The 12,624-nt window shown below is 35.6% G+C and overlaps 1 long non-coding RNA gene across 1 annotated transcript in view; it reads right to left on the bottom strand.

Moving 5' to 3' along the window:
- Nucleotides 1-220: 220 nt before the first annotated feature.
- Nucleotides 221-12,624, bottom strand: part of LOC103884813 — a 28,792-nt gene continuing 16,388 nt past the window's right edge. Inside the window, exons 2-3 of the long non-coding RNA XR_002522318.2 lie at nucleotides 4,721-4,966; nucleotides 221-468 (exon numbers count right to left, since the gene is read on the bottom strand). This is a non-coding gene — a long non-coding RNA (uncharacterized LOC103884813). The remainder of the gene's footprint in view (nucleotides 469-4,720; nucleotides 4,967-12,624) is intronic.

Below are 12,624 nucleotides of genomic sequence, written 5' to 3'. Positions count from 1 at the left end.
ATGATTCAAACATAATACTTTGGAATTACTTTTTAATAGTTCAGAAAAATTGTCATTAGGATTAAAAATATCCGGTGTGCATATATGTGTGTGTATAAAATGTTTGTGTGTGTGTTTGAAGAACATCATGAAATACATGAGATAATTCTAAAATTTCTGTGATAATTAAAGATATGGAGAAATTTATGGTGACTTTGTCTAATTTTTCTAAGTGGTTTAAAGAAATTGAGACATGTTAAATTTCTTTTTGACAAAGAATAAATTTAATCACATCACTTTTCTTTTTGACAAATGATTATTTTTCAAACAATGTTAACAATACAAATTACATTATGTCAGCTTACCTTACATCTGCTATCCAAAGCTCATTTTTAAATTAAAATTCTCATGAGCTACTGGCAAAGTGAAAATTAGTGAGTTGGTAAATTGAGGTGACAAATTCTTCCAGAAATGTTTAAGAAGGAATAGCTAGAAGGAAAATATGAGAAAAATAATTACTCTAAAGGATAGAATTAGAAGAAACAGTTTCTCTTTAACGGAGCTTTCGAAGAATGGAAATGGAAAGGAGATAGTATTTATAGAAATAATATTCAGTAGAGTTTCTGGATGTATAGAAAGACATAATATAAATTTCACAGTTTTATTTTCCCCAGAAACAGCACCTAAAACTACCACCTCATGTAGGTGATTCCACGAAGCACAAGTGAAGACTTGAATGAAGCTAAGGAGAAAATGGCTTGTTACTGAGCAATGGTGGCGGATTCCTGCTGGAGACTCTGAGGGCCCAACCTAGAACAGGTATCCACTGTCTCCAAGGATAGAGTCTTGAGGTTTATTATTGTTATTATTATTATTATTATACTTTAAGTTCTGGGGTACATGTGCAGAACGTGTAGTTTTTACATAGTTATACACGCGTCACGGTGGTTTGCTGCACCCTTCAACCTGTCACCTACATTAGGTATTTCTCTTAATGCAAGCCCCCCGCCCCTTGGCAGGCCCCCGTGTGTGATGGTCCCCTCCCTGTGTCCATGTGTTCTCATTGTTCAATTCCCACTTACGAGTGAGAACAGAGGCCACAGAACAGAGTCTTGGGTTTTAACTCCTTCAACTTTTGTCTGCTCCAGGCACCCTGCATAAGCTAATTCCTGACGGCAGAAAAGCTGAGAGATGCAATTGATATCTGAGGTGAGATGCTGCCAGAAGGCCCAGGACACTGTCCACCACTGTGACTGCTGAAACACAGGGGATGCGGAAATGTAGAGGAGGACGTGCAGGGCTCAAAAATAAGTCTAATGCAACTTAGACTGAAAAGACTGGTTCAGAAACATCCAAAACGAAAAACAAGAAATTACCGGCACTAAACACATGCTAGTGACATTTAAGACTATCGGTGACCATCTCCCAGAAAGAAAACAAAAATAGTCCTCATACAAGTTAGGAGCATAAGATCAACATAAGCTTTTTCAACTACAACACCGAATGGAAGAAAAAAATGAAATAATCTTCCTAAATTACCACAAGTAAAGCATTTCACACGATCATAAATGCCAAGGTGCTACATAAAAGACTCCAGGCATTCAAGAGCCAGAACATTTATTGTACATACAATACATCTGGAAGAAAAATATTTAATAAATAGACAATGACATAAAAATAAACATGAGATTTTGGAGGAATACTAGAAAAATGTACAAGTTTTGCTAAGTTTTTAAAGTTACTTGGGGAGTGAACATAATTGTTAAGTTTTAACATTGATAAGAAAAACGTAGAAACACAGGTCAAAGAAGATAGGTGTAAGCATTAGGAGAAAAGCATAACATGTATAAATATACCTTTCTAAGTTTAAAAATTGCAACTATTCTCCAGGTGTGGTGGCTTAGGCTTGTAATCCCAGCACTTTGGGAGGCCAAGGCGGGAGGATCATTTGAGTTCAGGAGTTCAAGACCAGCCTGGGCAAGAGAACAAGACCTCGTCTCTACTAAAAAAAAAAAAAAAAAGTATCCAGATGTGGTGGCGCACACTTGAGGTTCCAACTACTTAGGGGGCTGGGGCGAGAGGATCGTTTGAGCCCAGAAATTCAAGGCTGCAGTGAACTATGATCATGCCACAGCACTACAGCCTGGGTGACATAGGGAGACTTGTCTAAAAAAAAATACTAATGTTGTAAAATTTGTCATATTTTTAAAAGAAGAGCTAGCCATGGTGGCTCACACCTGTAATCCCACCCTTTACAGAGACTGAGGTGGGAGGATCACTTGAGCCCAGGAGTTGCAGATCAGCCTGGGCAACATAATGAGACACAAAAAAAGAAACAAACAAACAAAAAGACAAAAACAAAGACAAAAAAACTGCATGCACACATGAATACACATTTTAATACAATTAACACACACGTACTCCACTCCCAGATGATGAGCTAGAACATTAAACCTTAAATTCATTTGATCCGGGTTCATTCCTCTTCCTCCCATCTCAACATCATCATATCATGAATTCTTCTTTTCTTGGTTTCAAAGTTTTATTGCCAATCTATTTATCATCTGTAAATTGTTTTTCTGCCTTTTTGTCCTTTATACAAATGGAATTGTCTATTTTATAAAATTTTAAATTCATATTGTATTTTCAGAATCGATAATGTTTATGCATTTAATCGTTTGTACTACTAAATAATATTTTGTAGTATGATTCTACCATAATTTAACCATTCATTCTACTATTCTCCCATTAATGAAAATTTAGGCAGCTGATTTTTTTTTTTATCTATTCTGATTGATGTGTCTATGGGAACATCACTCCTGGTACCCAGTTGTAAGGTTTGTCCTTGAAATTTTATGATCAGAAGGTACATATAAGTTCAACTTCACAAGAGATTTGTAAATTGTTTTACAATATGGTTGCACAAGTTTACACTCTAAAACCATTAGTGTAATGACAGTATGACTATACCACAGCCCTTCTGTACATGTTTTTTAGTGAAAAGAACTGTGTACATTTTAATACTGACAGGGCAATCAATATTTTCATTGTGCTATTTACATTTGATTTAAGAAATCCTTACTACTCAGGGAGAAGAAAATACACTCTTACAACATCTTCTGTCTGCTTGTTCTTGCCGCAATGCCACATAATCTTAATACTGTTAGTAACTCCTGTTCTTTATTTTTCAGGAAAGTTTTGGCTATTTCTTGTCCTTTGTTCTCTCATATAAATTTTAGACTATGTTTAATAAATTCTAAAGTAAAATACTATGAGGTTTTGATTATGAATGCATTCACCTATGATCAATTGGAGGAGAACTGACAACTTCACCCTATTGCAATCACAATCATAACCTTCTCCCAATATTTACAACTGCATCAATGTCTTTTAATAAAGTCTTATTTTCTATAAGTAAATAATCTGTTTGGGAGGCCGAGGTGGGAAGAAAGCTTGATCCCGGGATTCTGAGGCTATAGTAAGCTATGATTGCACCACTGTACTCCAGCCTGGGCAACGAAGCAAGACGACCATCTCTAAAATAAAATATAAAATAATAAATAAAATAATAAAAGTAATCTCTGTTATGAGTTGGCATATCTTAATTTTTAGTATAGGTATTATGATCATTTTTAGTTTACATTAAAAATTATTTGTTGTGTATAAAACTGTGATCGACACATTGATCACCCACCCGGAAAAATTAGCAAACTCATATATTAATTTTAGAATTTCCCCGTGGTTTCTTTGGAGTTTCTGAATAGACAATCTGAAAATAGTCATGCTTTTGTTACTTCGTTTTTCAATCAATTTTCTTTCTTTTTTCATTTTCATGGTTAGGCCTCCAAGTACAATGTTGAAAAGAAGTGATGACAGTGTATCTGGTCTAAAAGCAACTGCTTTAATACTGTACCATAAAAATTATATTTACTTTATTATTTTATGATGGCCTTAGTTGACGGCATTTTGCTTTAAATTTCTAGTAACTTAATCACAAATTGATAAAGATTTTTACTAACAGTCTTTTTGTCTATCAAGAAAATAACATATATTATGTTTTCCTCCTTTTGTCTGTTAATAGGGATCAACCCAACTATGTAAGCTTTGTCTTTTCTTTAAGTTTACTACTGGATTCATTTTGCTAATACTGTACTGCGTATTAACGACTAGCATGGTAAGTAATTTTCATTCTCCTATCACTTACCTTGTCAGGTTTTGGTATTAAGGTTTTGTTAACCTTATAAAATAAGGTAACAAATGCTCCTTCCTTTACTTCTGTAAGAGTTTATGTAATGTCAGGTTTATTTACTATTTGATACAACTTGCTTTTAAGGTCACTTGGATCTGGTGTTTCATTTGTGTAAGGATTTTAAAATACTGACTGAAATTTTTAATTGGTAGAGAACTATTAAGGATTTTGAGTCAATCTTGACTCAGTCTTGCTAGAGCCTTTCTAATTTTTTTTTAATTTTATAAATTCACTGGCATGACAGTCATTAAAGCTCTTTAAAGTATATTTTAATATCTGCACCATGTATATTATTTCTCTTTCTTCCTTAAAAATATATCCATATATTGTTTGTATGTGCACGCTTGTGTGTATGTGTGTGTTTATGATTAGCCAAGACTGTCTGATTTATGATTATTTTCAAAGAACCAACAAGATAGGCTGAGTTATGTGGCAGATATATAAAATCTCACACTGTTAGTGATTTGAAATGTGTCTTATTTTTCCTTATACCTCAAACTTAGTGTGATCCAGAGTTTTTGTTTGCTTCTTCGTTTGTTTTTTAATTGTAGATCCTCTCATCAGGTTGCAAGCTGATGGAACACTCTCCATTGGTGACATCTTTGTTGGCCACCAGGGTTCGACTGGAAAAGTAGGCCCCAAAGAATCCCCACAGAAATCCTAAGTTATTTCTGCACACAATTTCTTGGTCAAAATAAGTTGCAAAGCCATGCTTGAATTCAATAGGGTGGAAAATGCCTGGAAGCAGAATAAGAACAAAATGTGAAAAGCTCTGATGACATCCATGCCTATGCAAACTTTTGACTTTGTTCACACACTCTGTTGAATATATTTTTCATTGATCCTGGCTTTAATCTTTATTAATTCCTTTCATCTTTTTCAAAGTTTTTATTGCCGTACTGTTTATGAACTGCCTAAGGCAGATATTTAACACAGTAATTTGCAGCTTTTCTTATTTTTAGATAAGTATTCAAGGGCACACATTTCTAAGTTCTGCTTAAGCTTCAGCTCACTAATTTTGATATCACATATTTTCATTATGATTCTTTTCAAACAGTCCTCCAATTTCATTTTGATTTTTTCCCTGGATATCGTATTTTAAAAATCACAAAGCAATTTTTATTGTGTTTTGAAAAAATTTGATTTTCATTTTGCTATTTTTGTATCTACATCAGTTACTGAAAGGCCTGTTGAAATACCTCAATATTTGAGTGGGTTAGTCATTTTCTCCATAAAGTTCTATAAAATTTTGATTTATATATTTCATACCATGATATTAAGGGCCCCTCTGTTAAAATATTACATATTTCTGGTTTTAAAAGGCCTTATTAATACATAGCAAATAACTGTGAATCTACTAAGACATTTGCCTCAAATTCCCATTTGTATGATATTAATATGACTACATCAACTTTCTTTTAACTAGTATTTGCCCGGTTTATTTTTTCTTTGTTTTTTTTCCTTTCATATTTGCTGTATGTTTACTTACCAGTAGGTCTCTAAGCAGCAGAAAAAAACTGTATTCTTATTTGTTAACTCAGTCTCATAACCATTCACTGTAAAGAGCATTTAGACCATATAAACTGCATATGATTACTGGTAGGCTGACAGTGTTTCTATGACCTCAATATGTACTATTTGTCTAAATTGTTTTGTTTCTACTTTTCTTAAAGTCTTTATTAACTTTACAATGATATTTTTCACATTCCATTTTTTGAATTTTACATGCATATTTTGCACATGCATATCTACATTTTGTGAAGAAAACTAGATCCTTTAGAACCCTTTAGCTTGATCTCATGGCTCTACAAATATGCATTCTAGGTATTTCTCTCTTTTTTTTTGTTTTTGTTGTTGTTTTTGGTCTAGGAATCTTTGCTTTACCCAATCCCTGCACTTAAGATCACTTTCTTTATATCTGCAATACATTCTTCATATTTATTTTAAGTGAAAGTTTGTTGGTAGTAAATGCCATCAGCTTTGTTTGCTTGGTTTTTTTCAATTTTTCTTTTGAACTTGAAAAGCTATTTTTTTTTAATGTAGAATTTTAAATTGACAGCTATTTTTTTCTCAGTTCTTTCTTCACAGTATCCTAAATGGCTTATGGCTTCCAAATGATGTTGTTAAGAATCAATTCTCAGGCCAGGTGCAGTGGCACTTAGACCATAGCACTTTGGGAGGCCGAGGTGGGCAGATCACTTGAGGTCAGGAGTTTGAGACCAGCCTGGCTAACTTGGCAAAATCACATCTCTACTAAAAATACAAAGAAATTAGTCAGGTGTAGGGCACGTGCCTGTAATCCCGGCTGCTCGAGAAGCAGAGGCAAGAGAATCGCTTAAACCTGGGAGGTGGAGGTTGCACTGAGCCAAGATTGTGCCATTGCATTCCAGCCTGGGTGACCAGGTGAGTTTCTTGTCTCAACAAAAGGAAAGAATCAACTCTCAGACTAATTTTTGTTCCCAGGTGATCAACATTTTTATTTGACTGTTTTAAAGGTACTCTACTGTTTATGTTTTGCAGTTTTACAGGGGAAAAAAACAATAAAAAAAAAAATCGGTAAGCAAACAAAACATTGGAAAAGAATCCCTAAAAAAATTGGAGCAATGAAAAAAATAGAAACATGAATACATAAAAGAATGAAAAATTAGAGATACATTAAAAATTGGAGTAAAACTAACACATAATGCAACGTTAATCTCAATAATTTTAATGCTCATCCATTGAAATACTAAAACTGGAAGACGGCACAAAAATTACTCCTGCCATCCCAATAACAACAAGCAAGCAAGAGCTGCCCAAAAGACAAAAATACTTAAAATAACACCATGCCAAAAAAGCAGAAGATAAAGTTATAAAAAAAAATACTACCCCAAGTCACTATGAACCAAAATCAATCAAGGGTTGGAATTTTTTGTCAGATAAAGTTAACATCAGAATAATAGAATTTAATAAAATAAGAATTTAGCCAAAAGAGAGGCATACCCAAAAGATAAAACAACATAATGAAATGATATTACAATTGAATGAGCCATTTCTTCGATAATGTTCTATATCCAACCATCCCAGCCTGTCAATGGCTAAGAACAACAACGTATACTTGTCTTACTGACTGACACAGGTCAAGTGTGCCTCTGCTGCACTCAGCTGAAATCAGCTGAGCTTGTCATTGTTTACAGGTATGCTCTTTGGGTATCCTCTTTCTGGTTTCAAAAACTACCCAGGGAGACATTCTTCTCATCAAGGAATTCAGAGGTATGAAAAGGCAATTCCAAACCGATCAAGTTCATTTAAGCCTCCACTCACCTCATGACTGCTAATAAATATTGATAAAACCATGTCAAATGACTAAGCTCAAAGTCAGTAGGTAAGGGGCGCATTTTCTACTTTCTCTCCAACAATGCCTCACCAGCAAGGCTAGGGATGTATAACTCTATGACAGGGGAGAGTAAGGAATTGGAAAAAGAATTCAGTCAACTTCAAGGATCTGGAGCAGCCAAGCATAGTAGCCCATACCTGTAATCCACACTTTGGGAAGCCGAAGTGGGAAGATCGCTAAAATCCAGGAGTTTGAGACCAGTCTGAGCAACATAGTGAGACCCTGTCTCTACAAAATAATAATAAAAATAAATAAATAAATACATAAATAAATAAAAATTAATTAGCTGGGATGGGGCTGGGCGTCTGTGATCCCAGCTAGTCAACAGGCTGAGGTTGGAGAGTTGCTCTAGCTCACGAGGTTAAGGAGTCACGAGCATCACTGTACTCCAGCCTGGGTGACAGAGCGAGAACCCGACCAAAAAAAAAAAAAAAAAAAAAAGTAAAAGAGAAAGCATATTTGGGATTGACTTTAAAAAATACATATATATGTATATGTATGCACACACGCACACACACACACACATTTTCTTTTTCTTTTTTATTTTTATTGTTTTAGGGAGAAGGGGACAGACCTGTGTTAAATTTGGTGCCAGTTATTCCATCTTGGTCAAAAGTAGATTCCACTGTTTCTTTAATTTGCATTTTCCTCCCAATTGTAGGAAATTTGCAGTGTACATATATTCTTATTCTTTCATTTATTCCCCACCCCCCCGGAGATAATACCAGATTCTTAGTTTGAACAATCTCTTTCTAGATGTAGAAAAAATGAAAACCTGAATAAAAGTGTAATAAAGATAAAAATGTGATGAAATGGTCCTTACAGGGCAGGAATGCGGAAAGTATGAATCTTAGTTCTTACTTTTGTGTTTAGTTATTCATTAAAATAAGAGAATTTCTTTCAAGCAAAATGAAAGCTACCTTGTCATCCACCCATTCCCATTTTGCTCCTATTGATACTACTCCACAGTATTCCTTGACCTCAACTCCCCTTATTCATCACCTTCCATTTCCATGCCTCCATATTTATATTCAGTGGTTAGCACATGTTCCCAAACTAATGGAAAATTCTTATCAACATTCCAGTCAGAAGAAAGTTTCAAGAAGGCCTGTCTGCAGTATAAACCAGACATTACTTTACAGCGAGTGCCAACTACACCATGTGGAACTGTAAAAATTTCCTAAGAGTAATGGAAGAATTCTAAGAGTAAATGTAAGAATGTAATCATGAGAGAAAGTGAGCAATATGAGATTTAACCTTCTGTTTTGTCCTAAGTTGATTTTACTTTATATGGAACATATTATTATCTTTCATGAGATATGAGAAAAATGTTTAAGTTACCTCTTTCTGTTCATCTTGTAAGAAACAAGAGGGGAGATATTTTATTGGTCATGGTCACCTTGACAAAAACTAATCATTTGGATCTAACTATCCATGCTTGAATCATAGCTTTGGTTCTGAGAGGAAACAGGAGAGAGTGAGCGAGAGTTTAAGTGATTTTTGAGGTGATGAGATATGAGATAAGCAAAGGTATTAGCATTCTTCAATTCTTAATATTAGACACTACTAGGGATGATATTTTTAGAGGAATTTGACAGCATAGTTAATCCTCTGGTCACATAGAGCCACCAGCTGAATGATTGTATTAGGTGTTAATTACTGCATAACAAATTACCCCAAAATGTAGTGGGTTGAAACAACAAACATTTTTCACATTTTCTGTGGGAGTGACCTGGATTTGAAATTTGCTCAAAATCCATTTGTTAATTTTCACCTCTTTTGCAATATGGAGAGGCTGAGAAATTTCAAAACCAACCCCTAGTTACCATTAGTTAACAGTGCTTCCCTCAATTTCTTTCTCTCCTTCCACATTTTAGAATAAGCATCAAAAAGAAAGCAAGTAGCATTTTGAATACTTAGCTTGGAAATCTCCTAAGCCAGATCACCCCAGATTTTTTACTTTCCATGTTAATGGAGGTAATACTGTTTCTAAGCCTTCTACCCCTTTAGAACAAAGATCCCCCATCCTCCAGTTTCCAAAAACATGTTCCTCATTCTTGTCTCTTTTTGAACTTCATTGACTTCCTCAATGTCAAGATTTCTACTGAATCTGTTCAAAGAAACAGGCTTTTCTTAATATGCTTCCCAAATTCCCTTCAGCCTCTGCCCAATGCTAATCCCCAAAATACTTCCAAATATTTAGGTATTTGTTATGTCAACACACTACTTTGATGTACCAAAATATATATTAGCTATTTATCAATGCATAGGAAATGATCCCAAAACTTAGCAACGTAAACCATAGCATTGATTATCTCACAATTTCTGTGCATCTGAAATCTACATGTAGCTTAGCTGGGTCCTCAGGCTCAGAGTTTCTCCCAATGCTGCAATTAAGTTGTTGGCTAGAGGTGCAGTCATCTCAAGTCTTGAATGGGGGAGTGACTCAATTCCAAGCCCAAGCCCACATGGTAAAGACCTGAGACCACAAATGGCCACAATCCACATGGCCATTGGTAGGCTCAGGTCCTTGCTATGTGGGCCTTTCCATAGGACAGTTCACAACATGGCAACCGACTTCCCCTAGGTTGAACCCAGAGAGAATGTTGGAACAAGTAAGATGAATTCACAATCTTCTTGTAACACAATTCAGAAGTGATGTTCCATCACTTTTTGTTGTATTCTCTTTCTTAAAAGTGAGTCACTAGGTCCATCCCACATTCAAGTAGAAGGGATTACACGAGGGTGTGAATGTCAAGCACAATGGAAGAGACGAGACATTTAATGAAACACAAGGGTTTCTAATCTATTTTTATACACATAAGCTTCAAATTATGTAAAGTCAAATTCATGTTTCCTTTTTGTTATGTACCAAGAATTGCAGATAAGGAAGTATGAAAGAGTAATATCTAGTGAAAATATCAAGAAATTTTTATAACATATATAATGAAACATTTGGAAAATTGTGCTGAAGTAAATACAAGTATGAAAGGCAATGCATATAAATCTTGTATGTAAAGACAGAAATTTTGGAGAAAAATCTCCATTCTGTCCTAATTATCCTATACATTTGTCTAAACTAACTTTATAGCAAGTGAAGAATGACAGCATGGTTTAATTCACATTCATATTTAGAACCACTGTGGTTCATGTATGGTTTTACTGCATGTGTCTTCACTGAGGAGCCCAGGTTAATGGTGCTGTTCCTATCTGGAACATTGCTGTTCTTGTGACAGACAACGCCTAACAAAACATAGTAGAAATGTGATAGCTTTTAAGCTTCTTGGAGGGGCATTGAATTTCTGCTCATGTTTTACTAATTTAAGCAAGTCACATTGTCAAGAAGGACATCATATGGTGGGGAAGTAGAATTTACCATAGGAAGGAGAACGGAAAGTCGTATTAGTTTTCCATTGTTATAACACATTAACACAATCTATTTTCTACACACTCAGTATTCTACCATTCTAGAGGTCAGAATTCCTAAAGTCATCAATAGGGCTGCCTTTCCTCTAGAAAGAGGCTCAAGGGGGCAACACCCATTTTATTCTTTATGTAGTTTCTAGTGGCCACCTGCATTTTTTGACTACTGTCTTCTTCCTCTGTCTTGGAGGCAACAGAATAGCATTTTCAAATACCATTCTCTCTCCCCTTTCTCTTCCCTCTCTATCCCTCTTCTTCCCTTTCTCTCTTTTTTCTCTGTCCCCTCCTTTCTACCTCTCCCTCTGCCCTCTTCTCTCCTCCTCTCTCTCGCCTCTCCTCATTTTCTCCTCTCCCTCCCTGCTCCTCTCTTCCCTCTCTCTCCTCTTCTATCTCATTCCTATGTCTTGCCCACTTTTTCTCCTCTCCCTCTTGCCCTTTGTTTTCTCGCTCCCTTCCCCTTCAGCACTCTCTTGTCTTTCTCCTCTTCATTCTCTTCTCCCTCCCTTCCTCTCCCTCTCTCTCTCCCTCCTGCTTCTCTCCTCACATATCCTTCTGACACTCCTGCTGGCCTCCCTATTAAAGACCTTTGTGATTACAATGGGTCCAACTAGAAAATTCAACATTCTCTCCCCATCCCATGATCCATAAGTGAATTATATCTGCAATCATATTGGAAAGTGAATAATATCTGAAAAAAGTTTATTTTTCCATGTAATGTAATACAATCACAGGTTCTGGAGATTACAACATGGACACCTTGGAGGTACCATTATTTTTCACCCCCATAATTATAACACCAAGCTTGAGATCAATGGGACAGAGAAAATGAAAATTTGAAAATAAAAATGATAGATAGAAAGATAGATGATAGATAGATAAAAGATAGGTAGATGATAGATAGATAGATAGATAGATAGATAGATAGATAGATAGATAGATAGTCCTATTGGTCATGAGTGTCATTTCCTTTCCATTTACATGCAAATATTCTCAGACCCCTCCTGCAGGAAGTACATCCATGAGTCCCAGTGTAACATCAGGATCAATGTCCAGAGTCACAAGACATTTTCCAGGTCAGACCTGCATGTAGCTTATCTTGATCTAGGGACCACATAATTCAAAGGACACATGCAATAAATAGAGGATAACCTTGACAAGCTGTCTTGTTCACAAAGGGGAGGAATGACAGTTTCAGAACAGATACTTTTCCATAACAATTATGAAATCCCTCTGGGGGAGGGTAGTATCCTTGACCACTCTTTTCTATGAACCTTGCCTCTGCCTTCTGGATTATTTATTGATATCCTCCTCAGTCCCATGAAAAAAAGGCAATAGAGAAAGTCTCTCCTTGGGACCTAAGCATATTTTCCACAGGAATTTGGTGTTCAAGGCCAATCACTGGTGAATGGTTTGAGGATTTACATCTCTCCGAAACCTTTATCCAGTCAGTTCCATGTGCCACTAGCCATACACAAAGTTTTGTAGCAAATGTCTCTTTCTAGTTTTAATTACAGACATTTTGAACTCAAAAATATGGTATGTTAGACTTTTTCCTCTGAACTACTTTTATCAATTGGAAGCATTTACTGGATAGCAA

Source organism: Papio anubis, chromosome 3 (genome assembly GCF_008728515.1).
Source record: "Papio anubis isolate 15944 chromosome 3, Panubis1.0, whole genome shotgun sequence".
Classification (NCBI taxonomy): domain Eukaryota; kingdom Metazoa; phylum Chordata; class Mammalia; order Primates; family Cercopithecidae; genus Papio; species Papio anubis.
Note: the sequence above shows the minus strand (reverse complement) of the source record. Positions and strands in the feature narration are given on the sequence as shown.